General features: G+C 35.3%; 1 protein-coding gene across 1 annotated transcript in view; it reads right to left on the bottom strand.

Annotated features, from left to right (window-relative positions):
* Window positions 1-11,118, bottom strand: part of LOC145691956 (uncharacterized) — a 233,440-nt gene extending 222,322 nt beyond the window's left edge. Inside the window, exon 1 of the mRNA XM_081767256.1 lies at window positions 11,062-11,118. The gene's annotated coding sequence lies outside the window, so the exon portion shown is untranslated. The remainder of the gene's footprint in view (window positions 1-11,061) is intronic.
* Between the last annotated feature and the right edge of the window lie 9,479 nt (window positions 11,119-20,597).

Below are 20,597 nucleotides of genomic sequence, written 5' to 3'. Positions count from 1 at the left end.
CAGGAGGAAAACTGTCAAAAGTTAATCTGATAAAATCTTTTCTTCTTTTGTTTTGTCTTCGAGCTTTCGACGGGATCAGATAAGAAGGTCCAAAATATCAAAGGCAGAAATACTATACTTTGATAAAGCGTTATTGTACTAAATAATAGAATACTGGATGCAAAACTCATGGTAGGCATTCCAAAAACAGGTTTTGGGTGAAAATGAAAGGGAAGCAAATGGAATGACATCTGGTGGTGCTCAGAGTCAAGGGAATCAAGTCCAACATTACTGAAATTGTGAGAAGATTGTACAGCACACTTATTTAACTATATGGAAAAGTTAACACTATTTTTCAGACTATAAGAATTGAAAATGAAACGAAATTAAATCTTTCAGTTTTACGTCTCACGATTATATCAGCCAAGCTAAATAAAACGGTGATGATGAGAAATTTTCATGGCATTTCAGTGCTAAGTATATTTCACTGTTCACAATTCATTGCAAACTTTTCGATCGTTTCTCTGTGATGGGATCATAAACAATAGGCAACATCGCTTTTAATATGAAGAAATAAATTATAGAAAATGCCTCTTAGAAAATTTCAAAAATAATGTGTAGGATATGGGAACAAGGCACAAAGTGTTTAGAAATAAAACACAGGTTGTGATGGTAGTTAAATGATATAGCATGTGAAAAGAAAGTTAGAATATAATGGAAGTTAGAACATAATAAGAGTCAGATTATATTAGAAGCGATTATGAAATATAGTTTATGAAGAGATAGATAGAGTTTGAGATTGATGTGTAGCAAGATGAGTATACCTTTGGAGTATCATTGAGATAGATAGGTGTATTTTAGAACGGCACAGATTAAGAGTAAAGATACTGAAGAGTTTACGTGTGTACCTTGGTAGATTTTTAGTAAACTAGCATTGACGTAGTCAAATTAGAAAAGGAGAGAAAATATCCGGTTTGTTTACCGTTATAGGTGCGGAGGCATATAAACAGCTCTGCAATATCTGTTGGCCGGCTGCACCTTCAGAAAAATCTTGTCTGGACCATCAATCTATCTGTTTGTTTTCACATACTACGAACTCACTTAACTACGAAACAGTATGCATTACATTTGAAAGCACTTTATGCCATTCACATATACCCAACATAGTGGATCACGTGTCCATTTATTTTTGATGAGTTTATGTACGGTACCGAGTTTCATCTTCCTAACTTGTCAGGTTCCTGAAGCACTGTAATTTTACATAAATTATGATCCGCTGTAGCCAAGGGCGCTCATCAGGGAGGGCAAGGTGGGGCGCTCGCCGCCCCCTAGAGGAAATTGTACTTCAGAATATAGAAAATCCAATAGGATTTTTACATTAGTTACAGCAAAATTTGAAACTATTTTTGAAACGTCGCTGATACTTGCCCCCCTTGGAAATCATAACATGAGTGCCCTTGCCTGTAGCCCCCTTTGGATGATCTCTTAAATCAAAATAAAAGGATAAAAATCCATCTGAAGGTACAAATTAACTACGTTTAATATTTTATTTCAAACTATTCTACTATATACTCCGTGATGCAGTCACAAAGAACAGGCAAATCCCTTTCAATGTGAAGAAAGATATTATAGGAAACGGTTCTCTTTCCCTCTCTTAAAACAAGAATTTGCAAATATACTGGGAAAGTGTCTATTTATATTTAATGACTAATTTATATAGAAAAATACACCTACCAAGTTTGTTTTCCTAACTTGACGAGCTCATGAGTTACTGTAATTTTTATATAAATTTGGAAACTTTCTCTACCCTCCTTAGGATGCTCAATGTAACATGATAAAAAGAACCAGCTCAAGATAACTAATAATTACTTCCAAAATGTATTTCAAACTGTTGAAATTGTTCCTCGGTGATTTTTATCTCTGTTTATTTTAATGAGGAGTTTACATGCCAAGTTTCATCTTAACTTGAAAGGATCGTGAGAAACTTAATTTTACACATGAAATTTTCCCCGCTTCCTGTTTAAGATACGGATTGTAATAAAAGTGATATGATAAAAAGAAACTCGTTCCAGACATTTGATAATTATATCCAAAAAGTCATTCAAACTCTTATGTCTTTTTCTCGTAGTGCAATTACAAACAAGATTCTATTCATTTTTATAAAATGGGCAATAAATAAATAAATAAATAAATAAATAAATAAGGATGGCGCAGGAACGCAACGTCATTAAAATTTAATATGTTCACATACGTCACCAGGGGCGCCCCATGGGGGCAGAGGCGGATTTATAAGGTAAACTCTGGGTGAGGGGGCAACCAGAATCCGGACTTCCATAGGTATATCATAAGTTTACTATAAAATTAAAAAAAGTATATAAATAATAGCTTAAATTATTTTTGATACTGAGAAAACTGGGGGGTTACGCTCCCCGGTCCGGGCTAGATCCGCCACTGCATGCGGGATCCATCGGGTCAGGACCTGCACAGAACATCCTAACTCAACATGCATTTGTTCACTTTCTCAATAAAACTAGTTTAACAAGGAAATGATTAATGTAGCATGAATATTTGATTTTACATTTCATCTGCACTTTTCCCCTAAATAAAAACAATCTAGTTCTATCATCTAAAAATATAGATGCAAGTATCCTACAATTATTTATCGTGTTTTCGGGAGCAGAATAATACCCATTCAACGTTACATAGACGTAGCGGCTGGTAGAATGGACCCTCCAATGCTTGAACCGCTCCCAAGAAAAAATTCTTGGGTGACCCCGCGTAGCGTAGTCGTTAACTCTCTCGCCTTTGGTGCGGGCGACCCAGAGTTCGATTCCCGGTAGGGACACTCCGTCGAAAAAGTGTGAAAAGGTTTTTCAGGCCAGCCATCTTGAGTGAGGTTTTCGTGGGTTTTCTTCACTTACACCAGGCAAATTCTGGGATAGTACCTAATATACACGTGCAAGGCTGCTTTCTTCCTTTCCCAATCTTTTCCTCCTTGCCTTTCCTTGGATAGTGTGATCGCCAAGAGACGTCATCCCTCATACGTGACGAGCTAACATAGCGATAGATGCCGAAAGCCAAGCAATCTAAATCCTAAAAATTTCTGGGTTGCCATCGTACGTCATCATATACTCTGCTTGCTTGTTATTGCAAGAAAACCATGTAATAAATTGTATGTTCTATATCCGTCGATAAGAAAATTTAATATTGATTCAAATTAGAAAAGGAAAATACATTTATTAATAGACTTTCATTATACTATGAAATGAAAGCTCGACTGTTTTAGGATCACATACATATATAAGTATTAGCGTGTTGACTGTACTTAAAGAAGAAGAAATCTATTTACATAAGTCTTCTGCAATATTATTTTAGCTACTTACAAAATAAATTCTAGATCCTCTAGGCACTCACGAAACGAAATCATTATTCTTACGTTGTGTTTCCCACATGACAACAAAATCTGAAACTATCTCTTCTATCATGAGATTGATTAGTCTTTAAACTGGCCGTTGACTTTAAGTTTCTTTTTTCTTAAATCTATAAATCACATGTTATTCTTTCATGAGTAAGAGAGAGAGAAAAAAAGTTGACTTACGGAGCTTTCCATTGCATTAATTAACTGTGTAATACAGTGAAACACTTGAAGTCGTGTTTTGTACACGTTTGTTGCAAAGAACTACGTTAGTTCCGCTGGAAATAAACCTGAAAATTTTCTTTTTGTTTCGTATTTTTGAATACGAATTGTTACTTGAATTTATTTCATTATTGATGTTAGGTTTATGTCTTTTTGTTCACCTCATAATGACATGGCTTAGCCTTTGCTTATAGTACGTAATTTAACTTTTTTTTCACGTATTATTTCTTACATAATTTAATTGGCGTCAAATTAGCATTCGTGGCTAATTTTTGGTTTCAGCTATGCTATTATCTTGTAAATTCCAAATTAAGTGAAATGTCACATTAAAAAAAAAAAAAAAGAGTTTAATTATTTTTTTTGTATTCGTACCAGCTTCAAATTAATCTTTGTAACTTGATTACCTAATTGGAATAAATGCAAATGTCATAATAATGAATTCAAAATATGTCATTATTATTATTATTATTATTATTATTATTATTATTATTATTATTATTATTATTATTATTATTATTATTATTATTATTATTAATACTACTACTACTACTACTACTAATAATAATAATAATATAAACAGCATCGATTTGGTTTGCTGAAAACAAAATTAGGATAATCAAATAATCAAACAGGCTCTTGAACAGAAGCGAACTTAAGCGAGAGTCTTTCATTAGACTTAATGAGCATTTGCTTGTCTGTCCGTAGGGGCCGCGGTGGCTCAGTGCTAGAGCGTACACCTCCGGTGATTGGGGTCCCTGGTTCGTGTGGACTTTATGGTGGACAAACACCGTGCTCGTGGGTTTTTCAGGGTTCTTCCGTTTCCTCCCACTTTCTTCATTCCACCATTTCATTCATTACTCATCATCACCGTCTCCTTTAGCCTTACTGGCATAACCGTGGGACATAAAAAATAACATTTCATTTCATTTTTTTTTTGTCTGTTTGTGTAAGTTTGTGTGTAGACAACATTATGCATAAACGTGGAACGTTAAACTAAAGGATTTCATTTTGTCTGTCTGTCTGTCTGTTTGTATTCAAATTACAAGACTCAAATTTGGAGAATAAATTCATTCTTTGACTCAGGAAAATGTGTTTTGTGATAAATTTTGTGAACATTTTCCAGTGTTCATTGAATGTACACTGCACTTTGTTTAAGACTTGAGACTTTCACATATGGACAGAAACCTCGGATCAGGACTGATAACTTGGCACGACCTCAGCAAAAGAAAATGGACATGAGATTTGGAACATGGAATATTAGAAGTCTTTATAGGGCAGTCGCATTGCAATCAATAACGAGCGAGTTAGAGAAATACAGGTTGAACCTAGTAGGAGTTCAGAAAGTTAGATGGGAAGGAAATGGAACAGCGAAGTCCGGTAATTTAACGTTCTCTTACGGGGAAAGGAATAAAAATCACCAATTAGGAAAAAGGTTTTTCGTTTACAAACGAATAACATCAGCAATTAATCAGGTTTAATTTATTAATGATAGACTTTCATTTAGTACTCTTAAGGGTCGGTGGTATAACATTATTGTTTTAAATATACATTCATGTCCAAAATGATTGTAACTGTCTTCTTGTAAGAATATAATTTTATAATGATTTTGCAGGGCACTTTTAATGCTGATACTATGTGTATAATCGGGAAGTGTATATTGGTGGTAAATTTCATGGGAAAAGAATTATAAATACGAAAATTAGAATGAGTAAAACAAATGTTCCTAAATGGACAAGAAAGTATTATTTCCGTTTTACTGTTCTTCTTGAGTGCTCTTTTGACATGAAATTTGCCATATACATGAATTTGTCGATTATAAGCATACCGGGCGAATTATATTATCAAATTATATTCCTACAACAACATATTTATAGACATACGACAATAATTTTGGACATGAGTGTACATGCTCCAACAGAAAATAAGGATGACGATATAAAAGACAGGTTTTACGAAGAGAAGGAACGGATATTTGACCAACTGCCGCGATACTATATGAAAATTCTATTAGGGAATTTCAATTCGAAGGTAGGACGAGAAGATATCTTCAAACCGATTATATTGAACGAAAATCTGCATAAGGAAAGTAATGACTACAGTGTTAGACTCGTGAACTTTGCAACATCCAAAAACCTTATTGTGAAGAGTACAAAATTCCCACATCGCGACGTTCATAAATACATTTGGACCTCACCAGAAACGCATAATCAAATTCATCACGTTTTAGTAGATAGAAGAAGACAGTTTAGCATAATTCGGTCGTTTAGAGGGGCTGATTATGACAATGATCACTACCTAGTAGCAACGATAATAAGAGAGAAATTATCGTTGAATAAAGGAAATATTCAATGTCTGAAAACGGAGAGATTTAATTTAAAGAAATTAGAAGAGAGCCAGGTAAGAGAGGTATACCAGATTGAAGTTTCGAATAGATTTTCGATTTTAGAAGATTCGGAATTGCACTAGCGTTGACGATACTTGGATTGAGATTAGAGATAGCATCAAAATTTCACAAAACAAAAATTGGGACACGCGGAAATACGTAGGAACAAACCATGGTTCGACCAGGAATGCATGAAACTACAGCAGAGAAGAGAAGACAGGCAAAATTACGTTGGTTACAAAGTCCGCATGAAATAACTACACAAAATCTCATCGACATCAAGCGAGAAACTTCCAAATCTTCTAGAACCAAGAAACGTGATTTTTTGAAAGCTAAAATTAAGGAACTTGAAGATAATGGTAAAAATAAAAGCATTCAAACATGTATAAGGGGATCAACGAATTTAAGAAAGGCTATCAACCTCGTGCTTATATATTAAAGAAAACTGACGGAACAGTTCTCATTAATACGAGATACAGATATCGTACAGATAGCATCTTAAATAGATGGGAAGATATCTTTGAAGATTTGCTTAACACGCATCCAAGAAGTAACGTGCATGTAGAAAGGGAAATACAAACCACAGAATCGTATATTCCAGAACCTAACCGAATAGTGCTAAAAATCGCTATAAAGAAATTAAAGTAACATAAAGGTGTAGACGAGATTCCGGTTGAGTTAATTTGAGCTGGAGGCGAAAAATTGTGGAACAAGATACACAAACTCATTCTCCTTATCTGGAACAAGGAAGAATTGCTCAAGAGTGGAAAGAATCAATCATTGTTCCAATTCAAAACAAAGGCGACAAAACTGACTAATAATTGTCGAGGCATTTCTCTTCTTCTATCAACGTCCTATAAAATCCTTTCAAATATTCTATTAGCAAGATTAACCCCATATGCAGATGAAATGATTGGAGATTATTAGTGTGGATTTAAGCGAAATCGATCAACTATCCATCAACTGTTAACCATTCGACAAATACTGGAAAACAAACGGGAATACAATACTCCGGTACATGAACTATTTATTGATTTTAGAAAGGCTTAATTAAGATATGTTTAAATGAATCCCAAAGTAAAGTCCGGGTAGAAAAATTTTTGTCTGCGAGCTTTCACGTCGAGAATGGCCTGAAAAAAGGAGATGCGCTGTCGCTATTATTATTCAACTTTGTCCTGGGATACGCTATAAGGAAAATCAAAGATAGCAAACAGGGCCTAGAGTTGAATGGCATTTACCAGATTATGGCGTATGCTGGCGATGTAAATTTAATAGGGGATGATAGAAGAACAATAGAAAGAAATGCAGAGATTTTATTAAACGCTTGCAGGGACATGGGTTTAGAAGTAAATGCAGAGAAAACTAAGTACATGGAAGTGCGTCGGGATGGTAATACGGCAAATTATGGATGTGTTAAAGTATCAAATAATTCTTTTGATAAAGAGGATGCTTTCAAATATCTAGGATCAGTATTAACAGGCCAAAACCATATTTATGAAGAAATTAAATATCGACTAAAAGCAGAGAATTCGTGCTATATTCAGTTCGAAATCTCCTGTCGTCGCGAATTCTGTAGAGGAATTTGAAGCTTAAAATATATAAAACGACAATCATGCCTGTTGTTCTGTATGGTTGCGAAACATGGTTGCTTACTCTGAGGAAAGAACATAGACTGAATGTATTTGAGAACAAGATCCTAAGACGAATATTCGGAACCAAGAGGAACGGGAAGTAGAATGGCGGAAACTTCATAACGAGGAACTACATAATTTATACGGTTTACCAAACACTTTTAGGGTCTAGGAAGCTCAGGTTGGCAGGTCATGTAGCCAGGGTAGAAGAAAGTAGGAACGGTTTCGAAGTCTTGACTGGAAGACCAATCAGAAAACGACCATTAAGAAGACCTAGGCGTAGATGGGAGGACAGTATTAAGATGGATCTTTCGGAAATAGGAATACGAAGTAGAAACTGGATCCAGGCCTGTAGCAAGCCCAAAAATGTAGGGGGGCTGAAGTTGAAGGGACCCGATCCAACCATATTATAGTTCATCAGCACATTATAGTAATTTTGCCAGCCTACCGTGAAAATTTTAGAAGGGGCCAGCCAAAATTTAGGGGGGTCCGGCCACCCTAGACCCCTCCCTGGATACGGGCCTGACTGGATCCAGTTGGCTAAAAATAGAAGTCAGTGTAGAGCTTTTGTGAACGCGGCATTGAACTTCCGGGTTCCATAAGCTATATAGGGTTAGTTAGTTAAATAAAGCTTGTGTTATGAGAATAAAAACAAATTTCAGCTGGTGTATTTTTTTAATATTTAAGTATAACGAAGTTGACCGACAAATTCAAAATTCTTTTATCACAACTTGTTGCTTTTTTTTCTCTTTTTATTTTTCTTTGTTTCTTTTTCTTCTATTTAATTTTTTCATCATTGTTTTCATAGCAAAAACAGTGATATTAATGATTGGTTACTTTTATTGGCGCTTGTTGCAGAATCTGAAAAGAAAATCAATAAAATGTTAGAAAAAATGAGAAAGGGCTTTGAAGAATATGGGATGAAAATAAATGTTAGAAAGACAAAAGCCATGGTGATTGGAACGAAGGGGTCTGTGTCAAATATAAAAGTAGGAGGGGAGAAAATAGAACAAGTGAATAGTTTTCGATACCTGGGTAGTATTCTTAGTAATGACATGAAATGCGAACTTGAAACAAAAGCAAGGATAGGAATGGCGAAAGAAGCCTTTAAAAGAAAGAAAAGTCCGTTTTGTGGGACCTTGAACAAAGAGTTCATAAAAAGACTCATAAAATACTTCGTGTGGAGTGTTGTACTGTATGGGGCGCAAACGTGGACATTACGTAAATCGACTGGAAGCCTTCGAAATGTGGGTGTGGAGAAGAATGGAAAGAATTAGTTGGGTAGAGCGGAAAACGAATGAGAGTGTTAGAAATGGTGGGTGAGAAAAGAACACTTTTAGACATTATTAGGAAGAGGAAGAGAAACTGGTTGGGACATTGCCTAAGAAGAGATTGTATCATGAGGGACATCCTAGAGGGTATGGTGGCGGGAAAGAGAGGGAGGGGGCGAAGGAGACTACAATTAATGGATGATATTAAAACAGAAAGATCATACGCGAAGACGAAGAAGTTAGCGGAGGACCGTGGAGCATGGAAGCTTCTCAGCTGCGGCAAGTGACCTGCCAATAAAGGCAGAATACCTATGATGATGATGATGACCTTTATTAAATCGAGGTTTCGTACTGGCAAAACACATTTCCTCTTTATTTACTTTAGGATATTTATTTTATTTGTTGCAAACATCATTGCCATAAGTATTATAATATTATCACCAGGTCACCTTTCATAACTGAAAGCCTACATGTAGTACGATCTTCCGCTTACTTCTCCGCCTTCAAGTACGATTTTTCTGTTTTAATACCGACCGCCTGTCAATTGTAGCCCATTCCTCCTGGCATCTTGCCTTCTATAATGTCCCTTTGATACAGTTCCTTCACACCCATTATCCCTACTACTAGTTCCTCTTCCTCTTTCTAATTATATATATTTTGTTCTTTCCGCTTCTACTTTTCGTAATACTTCTTCGTTCGTTTTCCTTTCAACTCAGCTAATTTTTTGAATTCTTCTCTACATGAGCCCTAGTCTTCTCTTATTTATCGCTTTTCAATAGTATCTGTGTTTTTGTCTCATGATGTGCAATACTCCATCCGATATATTATGTTTTTTTTAACACTTCGTTTATGGGTCCACTAAAATATAATTTTCTTTTTGTGCTTCTTTTCCTACTCCTACCATTCCTTTGTTTCACGTTTGTGTTTCATGTTTACAGCCCTCACCAATATTACTACCCAGATAGCGAAACTAGTTATCTGCTCTACTTTCTGTCTTTATATTTCTGTGCTTGATACCGACCACTTTTATTCAATTACCATTGTTTTCGTTTTTCCAATGTTTATTTTCATCCTATATTGTTAGCACCTTTTTTCTTCCAATTTTCTAACATCTTATTTTCTTTTCAGATTCCGCAACAAGCGCCCTATCTGCTATTCAGAGAGATCCGCTAGGTTCTTAGTTTTAGTACTTAATAGTAACATCATATGTTACCTACCTAGGTATTAATTCAATAGTTTATAGCTTCTAAATTCTTAACTTTCTTATTTATTTAGTGTAGTCAATAGTGTAGTCTAGTCGTAGTGTAGTTTTGGTCAATATACAAGATGTTCTGAAGTGGTTAAAAAATGGAAATTAATCCACAAATGTGTCATTTCGGAGTGATAGCCCATCTAACTATATGTTCTAACTCCCCAATGAAATGTCGGATGAACGTCGGGCAAAAGGATAGTGAGTATTTCGAGCATGGATTCCATTAATATACCAGTGGATGAGAAACAGGGGCGGTAACATCGTTAGTCTTGAAAGCATACAAAGAAATTCATGAGTCTGCTAGAAATGCAAAAATCAGTAATTCAAAACTGACACACATTTTATGTCCACTAGCATATTAATGGAACCTAAGCACACAATAACAATTATGTGTTTTAACCAGAACCTTCATCTAAGATTTCATTCCTGAGTGATGACCCAGTTCAATCTTATTACTGTATGGTACTCGTCTTCGGCGCTGGAGACCCAAACTCAATTTGCGCGCCGCCATGGGGTTTTCTAGGACCTTATCTGATTAGGATATCACGTTAAACTCTAGAGTCATGCCTCATACAGCCTCGCTGCTGAAAAGCAAGCTAAACTGAAATGAAAACGAAATCAAATCAAGTGATGACCATTCTGACATCGGTCTGATTAATTTTAGGCGAACCATAACTCAAAAATTGTGCATTTGTGTATTCATGTTGGTCTAGACGTATTATTTCATGTTTTTGTTTAATGATGAATTTCCCAAAGATTATTAGTGGTATTTGCGAACACCCTATATAAGAAGTTTTCTTACATCTTGCGAATATAAATTTCGATTCCTCCTTAATTATTAGTTATACAGTTTCATCCAAATTATTTTAACCTTGAAAGGGATAATACTGTGTGAATATCTTACTTACCGATTGTGTCTGTAGGTCTATTAAAGAGTGTACTAAACTTGATAAATTAGCGAATAGAAGACATTACTACGGAATTAACATATACTATATATAACTTTATTTATCTTCGATTTACCTCAAGGAACATTATAATTCTCACGTTTTTTCTTCATTATCTAAAATCGATAATATTGTATTAATACACACACAAGTATACACTTAGGTCCACAGCAAAGTCCGTGGGAAGTAACACATATTTGATTTACTTGCAAAAGATATTCAGCAATTTAGACAACAGAAAGAAATAGATGTCACGTAAAAGCAATCGAAGGAAATCACGTGCAAGAATCATATGGCTCTATTCTCACAGCAAAGAATATGCTTCTTCGAAATTGACAACAATATCTATCATCATAGACAGAAAAAAAAAAAAAACATTCCGCAATGTCAATGCCAAACCCACTATTTGTACAGGAAAATTTTCATTGAAGCTAACACGCCACTTTGAAACTTTCCTGATTGAATAGCATGTACATTTTGTATATTGACTTCCAAGTTAAAGAGGTTTCCTAAGTAATTTGAGAATATAAAATTTACATACAACTAAAAGAAATTTCCAGAAGTATGACAGGAAGTATATAATTGAGATGTAATAAACTGGTAGTCGTTATGCAACGATATTGATCAAATAAGTATTAAAATGTCGTAATGACCTTTAAAAGTAACCAGCTACATTTCTTTACCAAAAAATGAGTTCCTTACTTCTGCCAAAAACTATTGTGTTCTCTTACTGTGGAGAAAGAATTTATTCATCCTTTTGCTTTACGGACCTTTTTTTAACGGATATCGAAAGCATCCGACAAAATCTAGGACAGATGATTCAGTTTGAAAGTTCGGATTTTAAACTATTATTGGGTCTAGGTCAAAACCCCCACAGCCAAAACCCCAACACGCAAGAAATGTCAAAACTAGTGATGGGTAAATTCCCGGGAAGATATTTTTCGGGAATATTCCCTGGGAATATTCCCGGGAAGATTCCCAAAATGGGAATTTATCCGGGAATTTATGTTTAATCAGAAAGAAAATTGCATTCTATTACTATATTACGATTTCAAAGTTGAATTAATTTTTATATCACAGCATATTATTACTGTTGTCCACAAAGGACTCTTTAAAAAGTATATTCTGAACGGTACTATGTTACTTTATTAACACTTTATTATATTTAGAGAGTACGCATAAATGTATATTTATGTACAATATGTTCTATCAATTAAATATGTGTGAAAAATTATATAATAAGACCTAATACTTTTAAACCACTAAACAGTTTAAATTTATATGTAAGTGGATTTGCTCAACTTGACTCTATTACTGCAGGGGTGCCCACAAGGGGGGCTATGACGCAATCTGCGTCATTGACATATTTGGGTGGGTTAAAAATCTATATAAATATGTTTGAGGGTGTGTAAAAATTAATCGAAAATAATTTTTTTCATGGAAGAACACCTACGGATAGACAATTGAGGGGGGCTGCGTCATGGACATGAGAGGGGGTGGGCACCACTGATTACTGATATTATAAACACAATAAATTTATAAATGTTATAAACAAATTAAATTGGATAAATGCTAGAAGATACATGTGTCACCAATTTATATCAACATTTGAACATACAGACGTTAATTCACATGTAAAAGAAGTCCGAGTACCTCTTCAGAAATTCGAGTCAGAGAGAGGAGACAGACCAACGTCTATTACTAATGGTGGTTCAGGGTTTATTAATAGTATATACTTCATCTCCATTTCTACATAATTCTAAATTACTTCACAAAATGGTTCATTTTCATCATTTGTAAAGTAGTACTTTGCTAATTTTGGCTGTTCTTTAGCATTGGAGGCCAGCTTTTGAACCTACTTTTTTGCGATATTCTATTCCGATGCGGTTGTTTTATAGTTTCATACGTTAAATTACGTTATCAAAATTCAATTCAGACAGCATTGCAGAGCGAGCGTTAGCGAATGAAGGCGGGTTAGAGCCCCGCATGGCACGTTGTTTTTTTTATCTTCGTTAAAAACAATTCACTTTCTTTTCTCACAGAAATCATTTTCACTTAGCTTTCCGTTTTGTATAAATCCCCTACTGCCCTTAAAAAAATGTGTTCGATACTTTCTTGACTACTTTAACATCACTATCAACTCATTTCTTCCGTAAATCATCCTACTTTTCGCTAGTTTTGGCTCCTCAAGACTAAACAATTACCTTACTTTTTAGTTCAAATGGAAATGGAACTTAAAAACTCATATTATTAGTTATATAAAGTACTGTCAAATAATATTAAAATTTTTAACCTCGAAACTCTTTAAAACCCAGAAGTAAATCATAATATATTAAAATAAAGTAATTAGCTATATGGTTCTTATAATTTGGAAGATAAAGTAGAGAAATGGAAATAAATTCCTTCCCGGGAATTTATAGGCCAGGGAAAAAACCCGGGAATATTCCCATTTTTAAATTCCTTCCCACCGGGAATATTCCCACTGCCCATCACTAGTCAAAACGCGCACACGATCGGTCATAACTCCCACACAAATGGAAAAATCTCCCAAACGCACGAAAGGTCAAAACCCCTGCAGCCAAAACTCCCACACTAAAGAAATGTCAAAACGCCCACACAATCGGTCATAACTTCCACACAAATGGACAAAACAGCCACACATAGCAACGGTCATAATCCCCATATAAATGGAGAAAACTCCCACACAAATGGTCAAAACTCCCACATGCAGAAATTGTCACAACTACCACACAAATGGACAAATCTCCCACACTCTGAAATGATCGTGATTACACGTCTTTGTTGCGGCTCTTTATGACGCCCACTTTAGTGTTTCTGTCATTAGAAAACAGTGCAAGAAGAATATTTGCAACATCAGTTTAAGTGGAATAACAAATGTTATTAAAAAGTACAAGGGCAAGACATGCAACCAGGATCATTTCAGAGTGTGGGAGTTTTGTCCATTTGTGTTGGGTTTTTGTCCATTTATGTGTGGATTGTGACCCTTTGCTATGTGTGGAAGTTTTGTCCATTTGTGTGGGAGTTTTGACCGTTGGAGGTTATGACCAATTACCAGTGTTGGGGTTTTGGCTGTGGGAGATTTGTCCATTTGTGTGGGAGTTATGACCGATTGTGTGGAGGTTTTGACATTTCTTGAGTGTGGGAGTTTTTGCTGTGGGGCTATGACCGTTCGTGTATTTGGGAGATTTGTCCATTTGTGTGGGGGTTATGACCGTTTGTGTGGGCGTTTTGATATTTCTTGAGTGTGGGGGTTTTGGCTGTGGGGGTTTTGACCTGCTCCCCTATTATTGGCACGTCATTTGCAGCAACTGAGAAGCTTCCATGCTACACGGTCTTCCGCTAATCTCTTCGACTTCGTGTACGATTTCTCTGTTTTGATATCGTCCATTAATTGTGGTCTTCTTCGACCCCTCCCTCTCTTTCCTGTCACCATATCCTTTAGCACGTACCTCATGATACAGTTCCTTCTTATCCAGTGGTCCCAAGCAGTTTCTCTTTCTCTTTTTATTAATATCTAAAATTCTTCTTTTCTCCCCTGCCATTTCTAACATCTTCTCATTCGTTTTCCGCTCAACCTAATTCGATCTATTCTTCTCTACATTCACATTTCGAAAGCTTCCAGTCGTTTTTCATTATTTTTGCGTAGTGTAAATGTTTCCGACCCATACAAATACAATACTCCTCCCGAAGTATTTTATGAGTCCTTTTTCTTAACTCTTTATTCAAGGTCCCATAAAATATTATTTTCTTCCGCTAAACACTTCTTTCGCAATTCCTATCCTTGCTTTGGTTTCATGTTCACATTTCATATCATTGCTAAATCCAGGCATCGACAACTAGTCACCTGTTCTATTTTCTCCCCGAGCTCCTTCGCGGTTAAGCGAATAGAGTACTCGCCTTTTGCGTAGATGACCCAGGTTCGATTCCCGGTTGGAGCTCATGTGGTTCGGATTCCACATTAATCAGTAGGTCCCGCCTCATATAGCCTCGGGTGCTAAAAGGGAAGTTAAACTCCAAATCAACTCAACAATTCTATTTTCTCCCCTTCTACTTCTATATTTGACACCGACCTCTTTGTTCCAATCACCACGGCTTTTGTCTTTCTAACACTTATTTTCATCCCATACTCTTCACAACCCTTCCTGTGAAGAATATGGGATGTAAATAAATGTCAAGAGCGGGATTTTAAACTAAAAGTGTTGAATGTGTTGTTTTATAATGCATATTTTGCACTGTTTGATTAGATAGTGTGCATTACTTGAAGTACACTTTCTTTCGTAAGGAAATTGTGGAATTTTCCCATTACAGATTTATTGTGAGAAGTTACAGACAATCGGAAACATCGGAATGATATACCCTCATTTTGTCCGTTTAATTAATTCAGGGATGAATGATTAATTCTAATCTCTCTCATACCGCTGTCTTCTCCTTACGGTCATATATCGGTCAGGAATGTAATGGACCATATATAGTGTATATCCACTTCATATTTTTATTGACCAGCGTAAACGTACCTTAATTGTACTAAAGAAATTCCTTATATGGTGTTCGGAATACGGAATACTTTTGAAAACGCTCAAGCATACACTTACCAAAAAATTCTGCCATCACATCACTAGCGTCGGTATACATTCTTACTTTATATGATTCTTCTAAGAAAAGATTGGGGAGGGGCATGGTGGATCAGTGGTAAGCGGTTATCTTCGATGCACAGAGTCCCTGGTTTGATTCCCGACCATGTAAATATGTGGTGGACAACACTGTGTCGGTGAGTTTTCTCATTGTACTCCATCTTCCCTCCACATTCTCATTTCACTAATTCTTCCATCATCATTCCTTGTCTTGATCATCCGTCTCCCTTAGTCCAAGGGCATAAACGTAGAGCCTTATAATGAAAGATTTCATTTAATTTTTTTTCTAAAACAAGATCAATAACATAGGACGGTATTAATACCGTACGCAATCTACAGAATACACCCAATCCTGATCCAATTTGGAGTGAAAATAAGCCTTAAACTGATTTATGTTCTTTTAAAATAGTTTCTAGCGCGGATGTTTGATTCTTGAATTATTAGCCGTCACGTTTGACTTTTGATCTAGTCAAATTTTCGCAAGTAAAAATTCACTAATTACGTTTACAACAAAGAATTTTGGGGAATTACGTAAGTTAATTCGATGTTAAAGTTTTACCAGTTATATGTGACGAAAGTGATGTTTTTATACAGGGTGGCCCAAATGTAGGTGTACACCCCTGCATTGATCTAGTATAACATTGTAGTTTATGGGTTTATTTCCTTCGGCTGTTCCGGGCTTAAGGTATAAGTAAAAAGACATTAAGAACAAATAATAAAGAAACTAAGTCTACCTGATGGATAGCAATGAGAAAAGATATACAATGCAATGAGATGATCAGCACGGTACTGTATACCTACTTTTGGGCCACCCGTCATGAAAATTATTCTTACAGCATTCTCGAATCTGACATTTAAGAGCTTCAAAGGAAAGTAAATCCATAACTATTAACATAATTTAAATTTTCATAAAGTGTCCCGCTTTCCTAATTTAGGAAAATGAGACCTCTAGACATACCTCAAATTCAGAATTGTAAGGCGTGTCATTTCTAAACAGTAACCATAAAAGAGTTCTAAATTGTCGTTTTATGTTTTTTCCTGTAATAACGCCTAATATTAGTTATGCAGAAAACGGTAAATGAAGTTCATATACTATCTAGGATACTCACATCATTATATAATGCTGATAATATTAAATTTTCACTTATTTCAAGAGCTACATATTTCATAATAATATAGTAAAAATTAACATGTGTGAATATAAAAATAATTAGTACCAGTTTTAAAATTAAGATGCCTAATATAAGGTTGGTGTTTTTTACTATTGGAAATACATAAGATCTACAGGTTCTGGAGAGATTTGGTTGCCAAATGTTCGAAAAATAAAATTTTATCTACATGACGATGAAGGGAAATATAAAGATAGATCATAGAAATATAGATTTTTTTGCATATTTGAAATTTCGTCCATTTTGGAGGTCATTTTTGGACAATTTCTCGTGCCACACAAAACGTGAAATTTAGCATACAAAACGGCACAGAACAACCAAAATACAATGAAAAAAATATATATATATATTACTTCGAATTTCGGAGGTAACGAAGAAGCATTAGCTATTTCAGTCATGTTTGGAGGTCATTTTTAACATATTTTCGATGGAGCACAAAACGGAAAATTAGCACACAAGACATCACAAAACAAGTACTGTCACTCACATGAGTACTTGGACCCCTGACTGTTATAAATCCATTACTTGGGGTGCAGGACATTTTCAGTTGTGAGAACGCCTAGATAAATGCAACCCAACTTACACGTAACTTTTCTCGGCACTGATAGCAATTAGTACCACTGAGTTAAGTCTTTATGTAAGTAAAATTGTGAGTAGATGACGCATGAAACATTTCTCTATTCTGAGATCATTCTCTCTGGTTGAGAGAGTGTTGTCCAATGAACATAATATGTTAATCTCAATATTGCTGTGTATGTAATGTATTATTTCATTATATAATAGATATTCAAAGAAATAAAAACACTGATCACACATGAATCAAATGTTTGAAAATATCAAAATATAAAATCTAGTACAATTGCTTGAAATAAGTTTGTAATTCACTGTCTCCATTGAAAGACCTTCTCCAATTCTTCTTATTCTAACATCTTTTTCTTCCTAGGGAAGAGATCTTTCTTGTCACACTGAGTATGCATTGAAATTGAAATTGAAACAGAAACTTGAAAAAGTTTCAGACTGGCCGAGATTCGAATCCGGGTCTACCGAATGTAAGTTGAATGCGCTAACCACTCACCTACCGCGCCACTTAACCTTCCTCCCAAACTAATACCTAGTTAAAATCGTTTCATGGAAAAATATAAACAATATACTAATGCTTGTGTGAGTGTCAATCTAGATTACCTTGTTTGACTCAAAAACAAGTTATATAGATGTTCCTCAATGACGAAAATATCATGAAACGTTCTTCAAGTTGACGCTACGTCATCGGTTTCAGGAATGGTCCCGATTTACATTACATTTCTTCTTTACCACAACTTCTATTTTCCAAAGAAAAGACGACAGTAATTATTTCCACATTCTTTGAATTTTATCAACACGTTTAGAAATAAACAGTTCTATGTTTATGTTCCATAACTACTACTTTATTTTCTTATGTTCATAGGAGGAGTTTGTGGCAAATTGAGCCGGTGGTACTAGCCGAGAGATTTCGGACGTTCGGCTTCTGATCATGGGGCGCAATCCATTAGGGGTTCGAATTTCTCTGAAGAGCAAGATCGGAATTTTAACTGTCATCAGTATGTCTGTGTTCGTGCCCATGTAGTGTTTGGTATACGTCGAAAGGACATGAGGTGCCAGTGGCAAACAATACACCGGTTGGGGAGAATTGTTTTAAAAAATGTGAAAGCAGAAAACTCCCATTGCAGCTAACTGGGTTCAGATCCCGTCGTAGCAATTATTAATTTTTCTCTCGTAATTCTGTTATTCCTTTATTATTATTATTATTATTATTATTATTATTATTATTATTATTATTATTATTATTATTATTATTATTAATAATAATAATAATAATATTATTATTACTATTACTATTACCACAGAAGGAAAGAAAAAGTAACAATGTCGAAGGTATTTATAGGAACAGAAAAGATATCCATTATTTCAGAAGTTTCTTAGGTTTACATATGAATGCAATAATATTACGTTCATGTATTTAGATAGAATTATCATTTTGTGACAACAAGAAATGGAATATAAATATTAGTTAGCTGATAACACTAATGCATTTTGTTTCGACCTTTTTGTAGGTAGAAAGGTGAGATGACATCTTAAATAGGATTATTCTCGTGACTAGAGTTGTAAATTCGATTACTATTTGCAATATCTGCAGGAATGAGTACAATTCCTTCGAACTCATTTTTGGCACATACTACAGCAGTAAGGATCTGTTTAGCCCTTATGTATTCATCAATTCTTCTCCAAACACGTTACATTTCCAGACAGTTACGAATGAAGGTTGATACGGGTGACGTAATTTTGTGATTTTGGCATTTCACTTGCCAAGAAAGTTGTCTCAACTCTTAGACCCAGTGAAATGGAATACTTTTTATGTTAGTATATATCAGAAGTATCAATATTGCAAATTATAAAAAAATTCCAAAATTTCCACAGCTAGAACTCACTCCGCGACTTCAACATTATGAAACAAGCTTCTAAGCCACTACTCTAACACATCACTGTTCTGGGAGAAGGAAAAATGGAGCTCTAGTAAATTCAGTAATTACACACTTTTACGATTTCAGTGTAATAATGATGAAATTTTCTGATTTGTCATGATCAAATAGTAAAGTATTATGCAGAAAGAATAGTCCAGAGAATTCAACTTTAGATTGAGAACTCATATGTACGGGGGCGCTGCCGTATGCTCTCCCACCGGACCTTGATTTCTCACAGCATGGCATAGCACAAATACTCATATTGACTGGAATCTGGTTTTTCAGCGCACTGGGTTATTGTTTTAAAAGTTAACCAATTTAGCGAACCTACTTCAGTATCAGGTTTCTTATTTTGACGCGTTTTACTCACTTTTACTGTTTTTTTTACAGTAGCTCTTTAAGAACAAGGGACAAAAACACAGAAACATTGACGTCAGTAAAAATCACAAACACTATTCGTGCGTTCTTCCTTGCCTGAAGTAAAACAATAAATTATGTGGAAATTACGATTTTTGGTCTTCCATCTTGTGTTGTCAAATGCAGAGTTGGAGTGAGTCAGTGGGTCAAACGGATCGAGTATTCTGAGTTGATCAGTGGGACGTGTTCAACAGCATGTGGCTCACTGCAACTCACCACCTACTATGACCCACCATGATCCACCGACCCACTCTGCTCACTGCATTGTAGACAGCATCTTCTGAACAGCATGTTTCTTTTAACACTCGACCCTAGCCATAGAAATTAAAAACACGTTTCTGATTGGTAGAAGTTTGCGATTGTCCAAACCTTCTGTGTATGTATGTATTATTGTAGTAATGAAAGAAAGTTGTCACTTTGTTGTAATTGAAGAAGAAAATTGAAGAAGCAGTTGAGGTTTAATTTATATCATGGCAGTGAAGGTGGAACAAAACGAGCCCTGCAAGGCTTCTAACCCGCTCCTCATACTACTCTTACAACAACTACTGCTTATATTATGGATACATATAACAAAACTGCACACGTGACGTCATCACTTTTTTGAGTATTATTTTCATCTTATTTTAATGATTTTTTTTGAAAATTTAAGAAACTGAAATATAAAAAATCCTTGGCCCAGGTTTTAACCCACAGCTAAACCAATCATAATTACTAGCCCATTTCGCAAGTACTCTGGACCACGAAGACCGCAAGAACCAGGC

This window comes from Thermobia domestica, chromosome 8 (assembly GCF_964235325.1).
Source record: "Thermobia domestica chromosome 8, izTheDome1.hap1.1, whole genome shotgun sequence".
Taxonomy (NCBI): domain Eukaryota; kingdom Metazoa; phylum Arthropoda; class Insecta; order Zygentoma; family Lepismatidae; genus Thermobia; species Thermobia domestica.
The sequence above is the reverse complement of the archived record's forward strand: the minus strand, read 5'-3'. Positions and strand labels throughout refer to the sequence as shown.